At 41.1% G+C, this 20,796-nt stretch overlaps 1 protein-coding gene across 1 annotated transcript in view; it reads left to right on the top strand.

Annotated features, from left to right (window-relative positions):
* AMER3 (APC membrane recruitment protein 3) overlaps window positions 1-17,462 on the top strand; it is a 43,248-nt gene extending 25,786 nt beyond the window's left edge. Inside the window, exon 3 of the mRNA XM_069791979.1 lies at window positions 13,128-17,462. The gene's annotated coding sequence lies outside the window, so the exon portion shown is untranslated. The remainder of the gene's footprint in view (window positions 1-13,127) is intronic.
* Window positions 17,463-20,796: the final 3,334 nt, after the last annotated feature.

The following is a 20,796-nucleotide window of genomic DNA, read 5'->3' as shown; positions in this document are numbered from 1 at the left end:
GGAATATTAACTATTCTTGAAACTTACACAACTTATCTTAATGTTTTTCATTAGGTCATGAAAGCATAGCAGTATGCTATGTATTAGTGGAATTAAGGTGTCATATGATATCACTTTCTCTTCTTTCTTCTCCAACTTTTTATTAGAAATTTTAGCCATAAAATATAGAAAACTTAATCCTGCTCACTGTGTCCTTCTAACCTTCTAAGTGACTTTCCAAAGAGGATGCAAATGGAAACTTGAAAATGTGACAACTTATTAATTTGTGATGTTGTATTGTAGCCAATTTTCATCTTTTACATAAAACAGGATGTCAACATACTGTGTAGAACTGCTGTTACAATGAAGTGGACTTTTAACTGATTCATCTGCAAGCATACAAATGCTTACTAAACAGAAATTATGACTGTGTTAGTCATCTGCCTTTATCAAGTAGAGTTTCCCTTCCCCAGATGGTAAGGAGCAAGAATGCCATGTTCAGCTGATCATGTTGCAGTTGGGAACTCTTGGACTTAATTTCCCAGATACTCCAACCCATTCTACATCCACATCATTTAATGGACATGTGAGTTTACAATAGACTGTGTCCTAATTTGTGGACATGGCGGGGAAGGGCAACAAAACAGTCTGTGCTGTGGTTATGAGATGAAAAAAGGTCTGTGGTTCAACAGTCTCTGACAAAGTGCTGGGTGAGCAACCTTAATGGGCAGTCAAGATGATGGTAAATCACAGGACAGATTCTTAGGTTTGATTAAGGACTGTAAATCCAGTGGATCCTCTCTCCAAAGACTGCCTGTGTTGAAAGTGGATGGCTGAGAAAAAGCATTCAACAGTATTATAAAAAAATCAGCAACATTTCTGGGTCACAAATTCATATTGGCCGATCTCCAGCTGGCAAAGCAACTCTATAGGATCTGAAGCAAGAGAGCATCAGAGCAGCCTGCATAAATGACTGAAACAGAAGAATGGAAAGATGACACAGAAACACTGTCTTCTCCACTCAGTGCAGTGCTGGGCACAGCTCAAGTGTTACTGCAGAAAACTGTTGCACTTGTGCTTCCATCTTTCCATTTACCTCTGGGCTGAGTCTGCTTTTAGAGGAGGTCCAGTAAAACCAGTAGTATCTTGCATGTTTTCCATAATTATCCAAGCAGATCTGCTTGGATTCAACATATGTGGCTCACTCTACCAGGCTCATGCTAATAAATGTTAACGGAAAGATCTACCAGTCTTCACACAGAGATGATGGGTTTAACATTTAGTGTTAGAAAAAAAAGCATAGTGTCTGAAAAGAAGTATGTTAAACCACAGAAGGGTTTGCAGAATATCTAACTTAACATGAGGTTTTCACCTAGCAGAGAAGACAAGGATGTCTTAACTTCTGTAGCACTCTACAGGAGTCTGTAGGAGATGCTCATTTCCCTTCAACAGGAAGGGAAATGAGCTCATCTCTTAACATGAAATCTGCTCCACAGCTCAGAGCCCTTGTGATCTGTTGTACCCCAACACTGGCAATGCAAGCTATTCAACCTGGCAGGAACCTAGAAGTTACAAAGCCCAAAGGAAATAATTCGGGCATTTGCCCTTTGCCTACCCTGAGGTGTTTACCAAGGCATGTCCTAGATGGACTCATTTGTTTCCCTTCCTGTTTTTCTAAGAGGCTGCTATTAAGTTAAACCTATATAGCAGTACAGTCAGTTCTAAATAACAGGGTCATAAAACTGAAAGAAGCTACTATAGCCCAGACCAATTGCTGGTTTTACGTCATGAATACTGCTAAACATAGCACAGGAAGACTTCCTTCTCTCCTCCTCCCCACCCCACGCATGGCTGACAGCTACATTTATCAGACTCCCAGCCCTGACAGTTAAAAAAATAAGTTAGTTTCCAAAATTAAGATCACCTTCAGCAATAAGAATAGAGTCACTTATACTAGTTAAGATGTAACTCTATATTCATCTCTCTAGTTACCTGCACAACACATACTGAACCTAAAAGCAAGTTTTGAAAATAGATCTTTCTAAAACACACTCAAAAAATGAAATTCTTAGAATAAAATCGTAGTTTTATTGGTATCACGATTTGCTTTTTTAGCTTGTCAGAGGCAATTGAGTTTCTTTAACAAAGAAAAGAATGGCCTGTTGCTGGAGTTTGTCTGACAATATAAAACCCAAAAATGCAATGCAAATACTTTAGAATCCTGCAGAAACTGTCTTTTAAAAAACCACCCTATCAGAATGGATCAGTTCTAAACTGCAAGCAAAAAGTACCAGCCTTTAGCATCATCAGTGCTTTTCTTATAGACCTTGTCAGACCATGCAGACAAAAATTTACAGTCTTGTGTGCCTAAATTTAGATGTTAAAAGCAGATCCAAAATTCTGACTCAGCCTATATATTTCAGCTGTACATATTCCATTGGGTCAGAATATCAGACTATAAACCAGGGAAATTCTAATTACATTATTCCAGAAATGAAGGAACAGTTGAAATCATCCTGCCATTGAACTAACCGCAGGCAACACGGAAGGCATTAAGTAGATCAGCTCATCAATAATGGAATATGTAGACTTTCAAAACTAAGTAGGTCAGTGGTACATATTTCTTTTTTACCCTTGGATAGTCATTCAGCAGCCTGCTCACAGTAAACTCAGACCAGCTCCTTTCTCTTCTTACCAGATAGCCTTCAGCATCACAAAATTTACCAAACCCTGCCATCCCTGTTGAGAACTCGTGATCTGAAAATGCATGAAGATTGAAGCTGGATAGTTGAAGGCTGTCATCCAGGACAGCTGTGATGAGAAATGCATTGATATTGCTTATTCTGTATCAGATGGGGGTGTGTAAGGAAACAAACCTGTGTGGCTGCTAAAAGGTACAATTCTGCATAAATCTAATCCTGATCTTCTGTATTAAGTAGAATGCTTCCTATCAACAGGCATTACAGAGACTGTTGCAAATCCATAGAGATTTTTCCAGCGATTTGAGTGGGTGTTAAATCAATACCTAACATGACTGAAACATAACATTTTGAGATATTTATGTGAAGTGGTGTTACTTTTGGTTCTTTGCCTAAGAAAATACCAACAGAAGAATAGAAATGCACTATTTTGGAAGTCCCACTTTTCAGTAGTGCTGTAGGGAATTAATTTGAATAATTTCAGTTAAAGGAAATTTGCTCTTTCTTCCTCTTTTTCAAATTGTTGCCGAAGGGATGTAAGTAGAAAGCTGCTCAGTCAGCCTACCAGATACTTGCTGAGTCTGTGCTAAAAAAAATGTCAAAGCTGATAGAAAAGGAGCTGTCCAGTTCAAAGTCAACATCATCCAGCCCTGCAGGAGAGTAGCACAAGTGGAAATGCAGAAGCAATTGTCTATTCAAAATTCAGGGCAACCATGACATCTAATACCTTCAGTAAGAATGCTGTTGGTTGATTAACAGAAATCTGCAACAGGGTTCTTGCTGAGTACATTAATAACCAGTCAGGAGTTCTGATAGCTAAAGACAGTGTAGAAAGCCGAACAGATTTCCCCTGACAAGATTTAATAGGCATTATTTTTACTGCAATCAAACTAAATAGGAAAAGTAAAATCTAACAAACTTATCATTTCTCTACGGCTACCCAGTGTTGACATCTCAGTATGGCACACCACACACAGGAAGACAGAGGGATTCAATAACTTGATAAGTATAGAGACCAGATATTAGTCAGTCTGGTAATGTCAACTGTTAAATAACATTTTTTGTTTGGGTTAGCATGGACAACAACTAATACAGAACACATCAGTTATTCACTATTAATTTCACTGATAGTATCATGTTACATTCAGAGAAAACAAAGTATATTCCTATCTCCTAAATTATACAAAACATTCCTTATTACTTCTGTTAAATCAAAACATTTATTGGAGAATACATCCAAAATGAATAAATACTCTAGAACATAAAATTTTTAAGTCTAATATATTTGCCACCCCAGGGCACTTTCCATTTTTTCTCCCCACTCTTCTTAACCAAACAAGTAATTTATGTAAGTAATGAAAATAATTGTATTGTGCAGCTTTTAATCTATTATTCAATAGCTAAAAGTAAAGTAAAAATCATCCTTTCTATCAATAATTCAGCTTCAGTGCTAATGCAGCCATTCAGCTGCCCCCCTCACCAGGTCCTCATACATTTTTAATGCTTAGGCTCTTTGTTAGGAGGTCAAATGTGTGAATTGTGGTTAGAAACACAGTTACCAGGTGTGTGAAGGTCAACTAAAGAAAATACTCCTATTGCCAACAAAACAAATTAGACTGGCAGGACTGTAAAGGAAAACTGCACGGTAGGGTCCTCAATGCCTGACTTTGCTGAAGACCAGAAAGGTAAAATCCAGCTGCCAAAGCTGCCCTGACAGCCCTGACTGGTAAAGAACATGGAGCTCTTGGCAGTCCTAGTGAAGCGCTGAACAAACTTCAGCCCCCATTGATGTTGCACAGTATGTGTCCTAATTCAGCCTGTCCTGCAGTTACTGTTACCTAGGCTATAAGGATCCAAACCCAGACGCTGGGGCAGGTGCTCTTTCCAGAGCACTGTAGACAAAAGGTCAAGGATCTGATGACAGCAGTGTTTCCCTCACAGCCAAATTTTTACTGGTTTGGATGATACTGTAATTTGGATACCTGCCACTAAACTTCAAACCTGGACTGCCTGGACCAGATCTCGGCATCTAATGAGTCTACCAGGTCTCTTTAGCTTTACTTCCAGAGAGGCATTTTTAGAGAATTGCTCTTTAAACACCACAACAGTTTTTAAAGCACCAGAGGTATAGATGGCTTCCTCAGTCCACCTTTCCTGCAATATGTGAATCAGGCACTTGCAAGAAAAACAAGAACTTTGTTAGCAAGGCTTTTTCATCTGCTAATAACCCCTTTGAGAGTGTAATTTTCTCTAATAGTACAGTTATCTTCTTTGGAAAAGATTAGTATGTCAAAAAGTCTCTTCATGGGGGCTCCACGACCTCTGAGCTCAGACAGGCACCATCTCCTCTCAAGGGTGGCACAGAAAACTCCTCTGAGTTGACACTAGAGAGACCTATGAACTTTTAGACCTTTCCCAGGAAGCAGTGTATGTGAGCCTGGCATCAAGGAGCTGCTATGATCTTTGCATGCCCTCCCATTCTGTCGGATGGAGGGGTTCTGGCACTGAGATGGGACCCTTCCCACATGTTCCTGGAATAAAACATTCCTCCCCCAGTATGACAGGCTGCCCCAATCAGTCTCATTCCTCTGCTGAAGGGTCAGCAAGTTAGCCAAAGTTCTGAACCGGAAGTGGTTGCATTTTATTTTTACCTCTTTGAAAACTCTACATGACCCAACACTTCTTATGACAGAAAAAGTGAAGGATTTGCCTTATTTCATCACGGCTCAAAATGAAGCCAGGACTTTGTAAGCTACATCATCAAGGTTAGTTGATCATAGACAATATTCAGGCAAGAGTAAATTTCAATTTCAGTTTTGCAAAATCAAAGAATAAAGATCACGTAATCATTTCTGTTGCTGCCATGCCCACATATTCCAGACCCAGATGTCTGATTTCCTTCCCCTTTACCCTCCTTCTCCCCTCATGTTAAGTGCTGTATAAACAAAGATCAGTTTTGGGGTCTGTACTCCAAAGAGCTAGAAATGATGTCTAAAAATGACAATGCAAAGCAAACGCCCACAGATGGATACAGACAGATGGAAGAGTACAAGAAAAATGAGACAGTACCAGTCACCCCATCAGAAATGGAAGTGTCATCTAGTGTTATCATCTTTTAGGGATGGACTTCCAAACACAAGAAGCCCTGTAGGACAAAACATTAAATTTCTTCTTTGGAAACATAACAAGGAGAGAATGTAGACTGGTATTGTTGACTAATCATAAAGAAGAATCAGTATTTGGGTAGATTAGGATACAACTGACATGATAGAGATTGGCCTTCAGAAGCCTTGGAAAGGACGTCAACCACCAAATGATGGATGTTATAGGGTAAGAGAAATGAGGGAAAATATGCAAAGTGACAGGTATTTGGTTAGCATAACCGGACAGAGGAATACCATATTTGTGACAACATTCTGAGTGGATATGAACGTGCTTATCAAGGCCAGAGGAAAGGGAAATTCTGATAACTTGGAAGTAATATGAACAGAACGTGAATTACAGCCCTAGTCATATGGATAAAAGGATTTTATGCACAGAGTAGACCAGATGCAGACACAGTCTGGATGAGAGAACAGAGAGAGAATTCTGAGTGAAAGAGCACTGTGGTGACTTGCAGGATAGTAGGCTGTACCCAGCAAAAGAAAAGGAGGTGGCTCAGGAAAATTAATTGCAAACATACTTAGACCAGTTTGGTACTTACTAATGATTGCTAGGGTCTTGTTTGCTGACCCTAACTTTAGCAAGTCAGCAAATACACCACAGATGTGCAACACAAAGATGACACAGGATTCACTGCAATCCAGACTGACTGTGCCCTGCAGACACAGCCAGTTTGTACTTGGTAATCAAAGAGCCAGATGCAGTTGTAAGACTAACTGCCTGTAAATGATGTCTGTTTTTAAAACTGCAGAATTTGAGAGACTGTATTGCATTCATTACCATTTCAATCAAGAGCAGCACAATGCAGCACCGACAAGATTCAAATGACTATCCAATATAAATAATCTGAAAGGCTCATGATAGCTAGGGGAAGAGATTATTTACAGACTATTTTATTATAGACTTCCTATTTGGCAAAGATTTTGCACATGTGAACTTGTCCCATGCATCAGACAGACGCTGGCAGCTGTGCAGGCAGCTCTTCCATAAAGAGAGATAAGAAAAGAAATAAGGTTGGGGAAGGTGTAATGGAGGCATGGAAAATTGATTTTTCAGACTGTCTGTGACCTTGACTCAGAGGTTGAACATGAGCTGTGAAGCAGACAATGAGAATGAGGACAAGCTACAGACAGCAAAACTGCAAACTTTGTTTGCAATCAGAGATCACAGATGAATTTTGACAGCCTGACCCTACCCCCATAATCAAGTGGACTCAGCATGTGTTGATATTTTAACTTGCAGGGGCAATTGGGTATTTATGAAAGCACAACAGAGCTCAAACACTATTCCTCTCATAGATAACATTTTAGAAGGATGTTATTCAAGTCACTTGTGATGAAAAAAAAAGGAAGATAAATTTCTATACAATATATCAGTTATTTTATTACATTGTGATACTCCCATTTGTTCACATGCTCACAAAATACTTCCACTAATTCACCTTCTGGTCTGAAATTTTTTAAGATGGGTCTGCAGACATGAAAAGATTCAAAGAAAGAATGTAGTCATGAAGGTAGAGAAAAATGCTGGTCTCTGGTAAACTACATGTGATGCAGTTAAGAAAGGCAGGGAAGAGTGGCGGCCTAAAATTTGCAGTTTGTCACGGAATGATGGGGACAGATATAAACTCATCTGAACAGTTTGTTCAGAACTGCAGAACAACCAGGGACCACATTACTACTACATGACTATGTTTCTCCAGTAAGAAACAGTCCAAGAGGCTCTGTTTTTGTTTTCTTTCTGTGCCTTTTCTGTTGTATAGCTTGGGGAAAGAAGGGACTAGCAGGTTAGGCTAGGTCCACACTTAGAGTGCTTTGTCAGTACAGGTATTATGTATTATAATATTATGCAGTATGTTATGCTGGCACAGCATTCTAAGGCAGATGCAGCTTATAACAGCAAAAAAAATTTTTTACAGTATAACTTCTTGATTACCTGGGAGTGACAAGTTGTTTTTTTGTTTTGTTTTGTTTTTTTAAAAGGTGGCTTCTGGCAACATTACTGTCTGTCAGGTCACACCCCAGTGTCCTGATATGTGCATAACTGCATCATAGCAAAATCTGTAGTACAGTCCTGGCCTTTGAGCTATGGAGGAACCTCTGCTCTGCCTAGAAAACACTGCTTTGTCTTCTTAAGACTTCTAGAGTGGCATATAAAGGCTGGAGAAGGACAGGGAGTGCGCACTGGATTTCTTCCTTGTGTAAAGCTCATTCTGATTCAGGCTGAGAATTTGAGTTCTACAGGCAAGCAAAAATGCACAGCATTCAGGGACATATTATTACATAAAGGACCAATTTACAGCATCAAGATCCTTTGGCCTTTGTGCAGAGTTCCTCTTAACTCACAGGGCACCAGCATGGCTGCACTTTGGTATGGGTGGTCAGTCTTCAGCAAGACTGAAATCCAACCTAGTATTGCCAGTAATATCGGGAGTTTCCTACAAAATATGCTTCTGAATAGAAATCATAGTACTTTGTTAGTGTGCAATAGTGTCCTCAGGATGCTATTCAGAAATGATACATGGCCTGAGAAACTGAGGTGACTGGGAAATGAAAGCCGGTCCTGCAAAATATTTTGTTTTTTAAAAATTGGGCCAATTCATGATTACAGTATTTTAAAACCATATTCTTTATGTAAAGGGAATTTCTGAATATCTCCATGGCAGACCACTGAGATTGGTTATCTGTCTGTTTTGTGTGTGCTGCTTATGATCAATTTTGTTCTACTAATTGGCAAATCTTCTAGGCAATGAGGCATTTTTCCTGTTATCCTGGAAGAATTTTTTTGTTCCAGTAAAACTGAATTTTCACAAAGAATATTTAAACTTTTGAAAAGTAGTGCATTCCCCCTCTGAAAATCATTCCATCAGAAAATTCCCCGCTAACTTCTAATCTACACAACCACCTGGAGCAATTAGCTTTGCGTGATAATGCTAAAGCAGAGCTATTAACTAACATTGGCATCAAGGTTACAGCAATTCAATGGCCAGGCTAGACAAAGAATGCTTCAGGGCATTCCCTCATGGTAGAAACTGCTCCTGCAAAGAGCCTGCCTCAATTTCCCTTTCCCAGTGTCTACTTAAATTAAGTTAAACAGCTTTCTTTTTTTTTGGGGGGGGGGGGGGCGGGCGGAGAGGGGCAGGGAAGCACTGGGGTCTCTACTGATCTCTTAACTGATGCGTTATTAGGCTTCCAGTCCTGATTTCCTCAATTCAGAATCTTCTCCTCCTGTTCCCCTTCAACTGCAACCAGCAGGCTTTTCTCCTAGCTTGGGGAGTCCATATTAGCCCAATCTTCCCTTCAGATACACGGTTAACCTCTCTCATCTATTCACTCTCAGTGCTGAGGCTGATAACACAGACATATCTTTGTCCCAGATGAGTGGAGAAACCTTATAAAGCCATACTACAAGATTCTTCACCCCAGGCACTTAAGGGACTAGTTGCCCTACATTCTAACTTGCCCCTGACATTAATAGCTCCCAAGACACTCTTCTCTCTAGTAAAGGCTACATCAAATATTTTTAAACAGATTTCCTTAGGCACATGAGCAACTGATCTTGCAAAACATCCCTTCTGGCCTTAAAGGGCTAGTGTTCTGCTGCAGTGAACAAAAGATTAGAATGTGTTCCTTGGGTAACCTCTAGAAAACTGTATGATGCAAAAAGAAAAATAACCAAAAAATTCAAAGCATGTACAACAAGGCTTAGAAATTCAACTGGTACAAGAAAAAGTCACACCAGGAACAAGAAAAAATCTTCAAATGTGCTTGTAGGAGGAAGGAACTGAGAGTCAGGACATCACTGAGATTATACCACAGTTTTAATTTGCAGGTACAGCTGAGATGTCATGAAAACTGCATCATAAAAGGGGAGCTGCTAGAAGGAACTGATTAATTAAATAATGTCAGTAAAGGCAGAGCTGATATTCGCACATAAATTCAAAGGAATCTGCAGATGAAATGACAGAGCTGCCTAGGAAATATTAAAAAGTCAGACATTCTACCAGAGAACTGGACCTAGCAGTAAGGATGGCCACCTCGGAAATTACAGGCTGCAGAGCCCTCCTCCACGGCCAGGCACACAGTCAGGACCCGAAAAGCCAGCTACCAGACCTACCACCCTGCTCCAACCCTTTCTTGTTCAACCGACTGGTACTCCTGCTCTGCTGTGACACCTTGTGCTCACTAGCTGACAACACACTGCTTCTTGAAATGAGTTAACGGCACAAGTAGTATAATCATTAAAGTCCTTCTGGCTTAAACTTTCTGAGACCATAATAATGTACACGGCAGCCTATGCCAGGTGACACAGCTATAAACAGGACACGTGAGTACCGGAATGCTATACTATCAAAATTCTTGTGAAGGCCAAGACGCTCACAGATGTTTTCAGATTTATCAGTGATTACAGGCAGAGTTTTGAGTTCATAGCAATTCAGATTGTTAGGTAAGATCTCATTTCTCACAACTGGACATGTGGACCTTTCTCACATTTGCTACCAGAGCCATTGCATTGTCTCCTGTCCTTGTCCTCTGGGCTGTCAAGAAGCATGTCCCAGGGCCCAGAGCAGGGGACACACATTAAGAACTTCTCTATCCTGTTACCAGTTCTGATGCTGAAATGTAGTATTTTGAATAAGCAGTTCACCACCCTGAGTCTTTTACTTATCTAACTGTAAAATGGATATGACATTTATTTTATTAGGGTGACAGGGCTTTGGTGTGATTTTTCACAGCAGATGGGATTGTAGAGGTCTGCAAACTACATAACTTTACAAGCTGACAGAAACATCTCTCTGAAGACAGGACATGCACTAGGAACTTAGCAGAGTACATTCAACAGAAGGAAGTCACAGCAATCCAAACAGCTCAAGAAGGACTTTGCACTTAGCAGCTTTTCATATCATTTTTCCAGGCATGTGCTATATCTCTTGGCTTTTTTCAGGGACTGCCAACATTCAGGTTACGTGGGGGTTTTCAGATGCCAAAAGTCTCTCATTTTTGGCAAGCATCCTGAATGACTTGGGGCATGGCAAAGAAACCGTACTTGTTAGCAAAAAATCTTCAGAACGACACAACTTGGGAGTCAACCTGATAAATTCCTCACTGCAGTCGACCTGGCCTCATCAATCCTGGCATACAAAGCCCAACCACGGAAACATACCTGTTATGTAAAATACTGGAGCAAGGACCCCGCTGCCTGAGGCTGCTAGAGCAGAGACACACAGAGGAAACGTACCCAGGGTCTGGAAGCCAAAGATCAGCCACCAGGTGTCAGAGCTCCACTGGCAGTCCTGCCGCTTTTGCCTCCCGCACGGAGGGGAATCCTGCATGCCGCATCGGGAGCTGGGCACGCTTCGGCAGCTGCCAGGCTCTACTGCACAGTGCTAGAGGAGGCACATTGGTTCCTCAGCACTTTTAAGCCATGGAAAAACAGCCTCTAGATCAAGGAAAATCAACTGTATTAAGCCTACAAATATCACAAATTCCTTTGCTGGCCTGACAAATACGGCTGCAGTATTTGTGTTTGGAATTCTTGAAGGATTAGGCCTCCTCCCTGCTTGGAAAGTGTGCCTGGGTCAGGGAGCAGGCAGGAACGCAGCTATTCCCAGCCACTTTGAATGTGGGCACAAACTGGGGAGCCATTTATGCTACTGCCTAGGGAAGCTGACAGACTGGTTGTGTACAGGAGACCCTAGCATGAGTTTCTGAATAACCGCTTAAGTACTGAAGGAGTTACAGAGGTATCTTTCGTTTATATAAACTGAAATGTAAATAAAGATAGTATGAGGGCAGTTACTGTTTTTTACTTAAGAGCTTGCACTGAGAACATGTTAAGAGTGAGCTCCTGCTGATACAGTGGTAAATTTGGTGAATGCATCCCTTCACGCAAATGCCCTGCCCTGTTCCTCAAGCTGGCTGCCCTCCTCTTCCTGGCCAGTCACATTTCTGTTGCCTCCTCCTCACAATGGGCAGAAGTTAGCAGCTGGCACAAGGGATCAAGAGTGCAGCGATAACCATGCTCTGAATTACATCTACAAGAGCTCGTAAGTCTCGATATATCAGAGACGTCCATCCCAGCTATTTTTTACGAGGACCTACAGCAGGTCCTTCTCAAGAACTGTCTGGGGAAAGACTAGGCATATTCTTTCCTCTGTTGCCTCATTCAACATCTAATCCTGGACTTCTTCAAATTAGTGCCTTCCAACCCACAAAGCAAGTTGCTTAGATGAGCTCTGGAAAAGGACTCTGCCAGGCCTGGAAGAGGACACATGAATGACACGAGAGAGAGAAATAGATTGATCCATCGAAATCTATTTGCTCAGTTTTAGTGTCACTGCTGTCTGAGCCAGCAGCAGAGACAGAAATGTCTCAGGAAGGGAACAGGAAACTATAAAGAAAGGGAAGGCTGAGAGGTCTGGGCTGGGTAGGGGGAATGATGGGAAAGCTGCACTTGGTGGGAGAATACTAAGGCCAAACAGAACTGATCGCAAATCTCTACCTTTAGTTCCTCAAGGTGAGGTTCCTCTGAAAAAGGCTGGGAAGCCTCTGAGCTGCATCACTGGGAAGAATCATGAAAAGAATGTAACCACATTTTTAGGAGTGGTGAGGGCTCTGGGGAAAGGTATTTTGCTTTACTTATCTCATGAAAATTTAGAAGCCAATGACAAAACTCCTGCTAAAAAGACACTTGCAGGTAGATGCAGATGGCGTATTGACAAGTTACTCTAGACTTGTTTGTCCTCACCAGCATGGAAGGCACATTTCCTATTCCACAAAGAGCCACCACATGTAGCTTTGAAGGGCACAGTGCAACTACATTGGGGCTTGTTAGTTGAATTCTGAAAATGGGACAAAACGAGAGTGAGAGCTGGCATCTGGCTAAGGGTGGCGGGGAGCTCCTTTCATTTCTTGTGCCACAACTCAAGGCAATGACACTGTTCACAGCATTTGTACCCTCTGCTCTGTAAGAGTATTCTCAATGTGTGTTATGACAGTAGATACCTTGATGCCCATTAAGTAACAGATTTACTGGCATTCCAGGAAGAGATGGATTTTGATGCCAAGCACTGCGGTATTCTGTGACTGAAACACTACTTACTTTGAATCAACAAAACAGAAAATTCTTATGTGATTGCTAACCTGGCCCTGATTGCACTCTGGTAGTAGCCAGTTTCTATTTGTGGTTTTAGTTATTTTCCTTCGTTCACACTTTCAACAATATAATGTTAAATAAAAACCTGAAATAAATACCTGAACACTTAAGACGTTTTTGCTTATATTTCAGGTACAACGCTGAAGAACACATTTGTAGATATGGATGCTGACCCCCCCGTGTAATATAGCATGACATAGATCCATGACATTATATCGATATTGGAATCAACAAGGACTTCTCTCTAGAGATCCCATCAGAGGTGTTGCAGCAGAAAATCATGCTAGTCTGTCTAACTGACTAATATAGTTAGGAGCTCCTGACAACCTGAAGCCATGTTTGCAGATGGGTAGTAACCAATACTCCTTTCAAAAAAACCCAAACTTCAGTAGGATTTTGAGAAAAGTCATGCTGTGACAAGAAGGCTTAAGAAAAAAAGATGGCATATATCTGTCACATTGTGCCACACAACAACTGAAAATACCACTATATTTTTAAAACAGGTATGTGCAGAATGAGCATTCACCTGGGCAGTTGTCATGAACACGTAAAATTGTTTTCCGTTATACTATTCTTTCTTGAATTTTACAGAAATGCTTTATATATTTTATGGCAACTGTTTAACCATCCTAAAGAAACAAGGTTGTAGACTGCAGATTACATCAGTATGGCAAGATTTACTACCTGAGGAAAGGTATTTTGTAAACATACAAATAAAAATATCAGGAAGCATAATATAGTATGCCCTACATTGTCCAAAGACATGTATTTATCATGTAGCAGAAATGGAGAATAGGATAAAGGGGTATACTTGAAAATCACCACCAAAAATATAACTTCTTTGATTCTGTTTTAAAGGAGAGAAAACATGCTGCTTACATCCATGATAAGGGCTGTACTTAATCTTATACAAAGTCTTCTTTTTCCAAATCTAAAAACCAGTCTCAAAGTACTAGGTAGGATACATTGTTAACCCAGTTTTCATTTTTTCATGGCATTCTTGGAGTCAGTTTAACAGAACAGTCATTATTTTCATCCCCCAGTTCAAATCTGGTCTTGGCTGTCTTATATGTCTAGGAATAAATTGAAAAAAACAGCTATGCTTTGTAGATGGAACCAGATGATCAAATGGTCCCATCTGGCCATGGTATGTTTGACGAGATCTTAACAACATCCTCATCTAATATCCTGCTCAGACAGTATTTAGAGACAGTATCTTTGCACTGAGATTTGCTGTCTTGGGGAAAAGTGGAAGAAGGACCTATGAGGTTGGGGACTGAAGCAAGACAAAAAGAATTCTTTCCCAACGCAACAGTGAGCTCACACCTTGGTACAGAAGAAGGTAACCTTATTCCTAAAATTCACTGAAGTGGTGAGGAATTAATCTCATTTAGCTTTATTCATCAAGGTAACTGTCTGTACTGTGTCTATAGTAAACTAAAGATGACAAATAACTACAGAGATTGATGACTCTCTGGAAATATTTCACTTTCTCTGTTGACAATATAAGGCTCCTAGACAAATACCTTAGAAGAGATGCCTGAATTTTGATGTCTAAAGTTAAGATGATTTATACCTTAAACAATTTATAATGCCAAGAATATATAACTACAGTATTTAAATGATGTCTGGATTTTGCAGAATCTGGATTTTAAAAAAGCATAATGCATCAAGACTATGATGCTATAAGATGAAATCACTTCCCCTAGATATGGTATGCAGTTTCTCAGTATTGCTGTATGATTACCAAGAAGAGAGAGGTTCTCTCTCCCACACCCCAAGACTGCCAATACAAGTCGACTTTCAGCCAATTTACCACAAGTATCTCCTGAAAGTATGGACTATAGGCGCCCAAGACCCTCTTCCATGGCACAAAACTGTATCTCTGAAGACTGCTAAGAATTTGCCATTTTGCCTACAAGACTGAAATGCCAAGCAGTTCATCATAGAGGCATTCTTTCCTGAAATACTAAATGACACATTAGATTTGGGCTAATTAAATAATACTAAACATAGGGCTTAACATTCCAGCATCAGACAGAGTCTGTACAAAAGCTAGTTCCTCACACAAGTAACCCCTTTCCTTCTGTAATTACTACACTAGCCTCCTTCACTACCTTTACTCACCAACACTCTCTAGTAACAGAGTACACAGAGCCTTGAGGTAGCAGAGGCAGAATTTCTCAACCCTGTAGCATACTGCACAACTCTTCCCTGGATTTCAGGTTGAGTAACCAACGTCATGGAGGAAAAGAGGCAACAGAAGGAGAAAAGTCGCTTTGCTGCCACATAGCAAAGGAGACAGTATTTCAAAGAAGACTATTATTTCTCCTGCCTTACAGGCACAGAGCAAAAAATGATTTGTCTAACATTATTTATCTCCCAAATTGGTGTCTTCTTTTTCCTGCTTCTGCTCTTCTCCCTGTAAGTCCTACCCACCTGTCAGAGCTACCCAGTCCCTGCTGCTGCTTACATTAAAAGTATCCAGATCTCTTCTCTTGTGGTCTCTGCCCTTCACACAAGAGAAGCAAACAGCTTCTTCCCAGCTTCTTCTTCTGCTCTCCTTACTGACTTTAAAGCTGGGCTCTGTGGTACTGTCAGTGCCCAGACAGTGGTTCCCTTGTGACACAAACCACAGGAAATGAGCGCAGACAGGGAAGATGGGCTTTTACACCTCTTATGCAGGCCCAACATTGACACACATAGCCCACAGTTTCACATGCACACTCTTCTGTTGGGGGCAGCAGGGAGGCATACAGATTTATGAGCCACCTGCAGCTGTTGAGATTATGGACACATCTAGTTCTAGCAATAAGTGTATTGCACTCTGAGATTCAAAGGTCCTGGGTTCAATCATGCTGCCAGAAGAACAACTGTGGATCTGCATTACACACCACAGAAAAAAATGCCTGTGGGTAGTCTATTCTAGTTTTCCCTGTGGAGTTGCATGACTGCTTGTGCAATGTTGGGGGAAGCTCAAAAATCTTCAGGGCTTAATCATTCTCTATTTAAAGAACTAACAGAAAATCCACCTCCTCAACATCATATTAAATAAGGTGTTTACCAGGATTGGCTGTAAACAAGTTTGGAGGAAAATCTTTAAATTAAACATTGTATTACATGAGCAACCTCTCCTTAGGAATCGAAGACATGCTGGTGAAATGAATCCATACATGTGAATATTCAATTTCTTATGCAGTGTGTAGCTGTGAGAACAAGTTCGTTCAGCCTGCTTTCAGCCCAACATACTGTCATTCCCCTTTGGTGTTAGATGGCTTTTTAACTTTTAAATGGATAATACAGAAAATTAAGATAAATTATGAAAAACTGCACAGACTTTTATGGCTACAAAATTTCAGATCAGCTTCTGTGAAACTGCACATCTATTTCCTGTCCTGTTTTTACAAGAATGGAAGCAGTGACCAGTTGTGTCCACACATAAGATCAGAATAATTATTAAATGAATAACAATACCTTTGTGCTAAAGACAACCTCCAAAGAGGAAAAAAGATTTTTTTCCCATCTCATGGTTCACTAAAATGTAGAAAAATGTTCTGGAAAAATTATCTTCAAAAAGCTATATTCTGCTAAAGACATCAATCCTTGACATTCCTTCTTTCAATGCAGAGTTCACTGGAGTTTCAGAGGTGTTTTGGGAACTCCCAGCACATAGATCAGGTACCTGAGTACCCTTAATAAAACCCCACTTACTACTTTGAATGGAGAGAGCACTCACTACTTTACAGAACTGGAGTGTAAATAATCTCATACTAATTAAAATGTCTGGAAAAAATGTAGGAAAGAATATCAGACCCACATGAACTGTCAGGTAAGTGTTCCTTTCAAAAGCAAAGTATTAAAATGGCATTCAGGCATTCCAGTCAAATGTAAGTGATGTGAACTTAGCAACAAGTCCTAGAACAACATTTTGCTTCACTTTTACAATATTTCACTGTCCTAAGTAAGTTGGAGTGTTTGGTGGCAAGATACTGTACATGCTTATGCTTTGCAGCAAATGCACAGGACGCACAATAAAGTTGCAGGAAACTGAGGGATATTTAAGAGAGAACAGTGTTACATATTCTGGCTTCGACTTAATGAAAAGGTTAAAGACCAGTGGCACTCTTGGATGGACAATGTATGTGCATGGTACATATATATATATATATATATACACATGCACAATGAGTATGTATATGCACCTAAAAAGAGGGTTTGTGCAAACTTGTTAAGTTCAAGAATAAGAAAGAAATCTGAAGCAGGTACCATTTAAAAATCCAAGTAGCAGATTAATAAAATTTTCAGTACAAATGTGATTTATTATGTAACTAAGATACATGCATTTATATGCTGTTTAACATATTTTGTTAACTATTTTTCATATGCCATATCTGATGTTCATATGCTTTATGTATTATATTTTAGTTACCATATTCTACATTACATATTAAAGTCACTTGGATTCTATGTTATTGTCGTGGTTTAACCCCAGCCAGCAACTAAGCACCACGCAGCCGCTCACTCACTCCCCCCCCATCCAGTGGGATGGGGGAGAAAATCAGGAAAAGAAGTAAAACTCCTGGGTTGAGATAAGAACGATTTAACAGAACAGAAAAGAAGAAGCTAATAATGATAATGATAACACTAATAAAATGACAACAGTAGTAATAAAAGGATTGAAATGTACAAATGATGCGCAGGGCAATTGCTCACCACCCGCCGACCGACACCCAGCCAGTCCCCGAGCGGCGAATCCCTGCCCCCCCACCTCCCAGTTCCTAAACTAGATGGGACGTCCCATGGTATGGAATACACTGTTGGCCAGTTTGGGTCAGGTGCCCTGGCTGGGCATGAGAAGCTGAAAAATCCTTGACTACAGTCTAAACACTACTGAGCAACAACTGAAAACATCAGTGTTATCAACATTCTTCACATACTGAACTCAAAACATAGCACTGTACCAGCTACTAGGAAGACAGTTAACTACATCCCAGCTGAAACCAGGACAGTTATGTTTGCTCTCTAATCAACATCACTTTATTGTTTTACATTACATTAATGAATCACTACTTTCCAGCACTGCAAATTCATTATTCAGCAAAAAAACCCCTGCTGCTTATGAAGAACTTTTTTTTTTTAAAACCCCAGCCTATATCAGAGGCTTATAGAGGCAAAATTCACTATTTCTCTAATTATTGTCTTTGTAGGAAAACCTGGCTTATCAGTCAATCAACAATGGGAGAATCAGAATACTGAGATCAAAATACTACCTACTGTAATCCTGAGGAAGTAGATGATCAAGTGTATGTCATTTGGAAAGTGGATTAGTTTCTAAACATAGCCACTTACTGCTTTAAGGAGTGTCATGTTTAAGAAGGGAAGTTCTGGCCTCTCTGAGGAATTAGTCCTGATCTAACTTTTTAACAAAAGTTTATCCCTACCTTTCACAACGTGCTTTATAAATTAGCTGATCAACTCCTTGAAGAAAGTACTAATTTCCAGGCACATCTTAGAATGCCCAATCTTCATAAGTCTTAACTGTCGAAGAAATAAAGAAAATAAATAAATAAATAAATACTTAAATCACACAGAAGAGAGCACAGAGTAGAGTTTGAAGCTTAATGCTAACTAAGTATATATGCACATTATATTTGCCTTGTCTTTCTAACTATGGGAAACCATTTAAGTAAAAGGATATTTACAAATACTTCAAAACTTCAGCAAGATAAAAATGCATAATTTTTTAAGTTAAAAACCCCACACTTCTCAATTTAGTTTTCTGTAGCCACGTTTTAAATATATCTGTACAGGTCTCAGCTATATAAATACTATACAATGCAGTAAGAGCTAGCAGAAAAGTTCCTTCAAATGTTACCACAAAGGAACTATTTAAAAGAAAATTGTTACACTACTATAAAACTATTGTTAATCCATATTCTACCATAGTTTCAGATTCATTCACATCCAGACAGACAGTGCAAGTGCCACCTGAACTGCTATAGCATTATAGTATATTTTCTAACCTGGGAACTACAAACTGACTCTGGTGCTGATCACCACAGCATCTCCACTTGAAAGTTAATGAGTACTCAGGATGCTAAGCAGGTCCCTGAATAGTACCTTTAGTCTTATATTGAGTATTTAAATGGATTCAGTCATAAGCGTCTGCCACTCCATTACAAGGACTTTTTAAGGCAACAATTTGCTTAATGTTAATATAATTGTATCCATGCATTAATGCTCTTAAGAAGAAAATTGTAGAAAGGGAAGGAAGAAGGCCGATCTTTCCTAGATGGAACACCAATACGCTGAAAGCTGGTACAACTGAAATGCAATAGTAATCATTCAAATGCAAGAGAGCACTAAACCACACATTCCTATCAGTAGGCCTTTAGCAGGAGCGGAGAACCCTCATCATCCTGAAAAACAAGGAAGGTAATGACAGGCATGATAACAAAAATGAGAGGGCCACAATTCAGTTGACAATACATTAAGAAGGAGCACCTTTCTTAATACCGTATGGAACAAAGAAAGGCATATTGCTGTGATTACAGAAGTAAGCAGAACACCAGGAAACATGCATATCATGATGTGCCAGATAACAACCTACGATGCCCTTACGTACTTTCTGGATGACTACCGGTATTAAGGGCAGCAGGGCACAGCAGACCAGGCTAGGGGGCTGAGCAGAAGCAGAGTGCTGATGTGCTCACCATACAGCTGCAAGCACCTGCTCTGCTCTCCAATGTGCAGGTTCCTGGGGGTCCTTGCGTAAGTTCAGCCCATAAAGCACTCACCTGTTACACACACACAGTTTAAATCGCCAACACACAGTCTTTCTTACAAACAGCCGGCCAGCCTCAATTATTTCCAGATTTCAGCTTTTATCACAGCACCGATTAACTAGAAAGCAGGAAGCACACACCTTGAACTTGTGTGGTTTGAGCACAGCAACGTGAGGGACTTTACGAAGTTGTGGAGAACACCACCAACACCTGACAATTTGCTACCCTGCTACGGACAGCTGTGCCGCAGGGATGTTTCTCTAAGGCAATCACCAGTTCCTAGGGCCTCCCAGGAGCAGCCTTGAACCAAATAACCCAGGTCCTTTCCACTCCTTGGGATTTACCTGCGTGGCACCTGCAACTGCCCGCCCCTCACATCAGGCTCTGGCAGAATGCTGCTCCTGCCCACCAGCGGCTCCTCAGCGGCCATGGCCGCCCACTCTCCCCTCACACCCTGCAAAGTCCCCGAAGGCTGGGGGTGCGAAGCAGGCTGCTACAGGGTATTTGCTCTGCCAGCTGCCCGCCCACCCCAGCACCCCTGCCCTGCGGGAATGGCCCCGGGGGAGGGAGATGCGGGGCTATGGCGGCGCTGCCTCAGCACCCTTGGCTGAGTGGCGGCCCTACCTGCCGCGGGGCTGGTCTAAGAGGGAAGCTGGAGAGCCCCACTGCGGCGTGGCGGCCCCAGTGAGATGGGGACTGCTTCCTCTTGGCTAGTGTGGGCTGCAAAAGGGACTGAGGGCGCCGATTTGCCTTTCCCGCCTGGCCCTCGAGGGAGGATGCAGCCGCATGATGGCAGCGGATGCAGCCCTAAGATGGCAGCGGTTGCAGCTGAGCAGTCCAGCCTCCTGCCTGGCTGCGAAGAGGCAGGCCTCGGGCCAGTGCAGCCCAGTGGAGGTGATGTTGGAAGGAGAGGACTAGGTTATTCCTTGGGCATGAGCGGGGAATGCAGTTCACTCCACAGACCCTTCTGGAAGGCTGTGTGGGGACCCTTCAGGAAGGCGGGGGGGGGGGGATTT

The sequence above is a fragment of the Haliaeetus albicilla genome, chromosome 9 (genome assembly GCF_947461875.1).
Source record: "Haliaeetus albicilla chromosome 9, bHalAlb1.1, whole genome shotgun sequence".
In the NCBI taxonomy this organism is placed as follows: domain Eukaryota; kingdom Metazoa; phylum Chordata; class Aves; order Accipitriformes; family Accipitridae; genus Haliaeetus; species Haliaeetus albicilla.
Note: the sequence above shows the minus strand (reverse complement) of the source record. Positions and strands in the feature narration are given on the sequence as shown.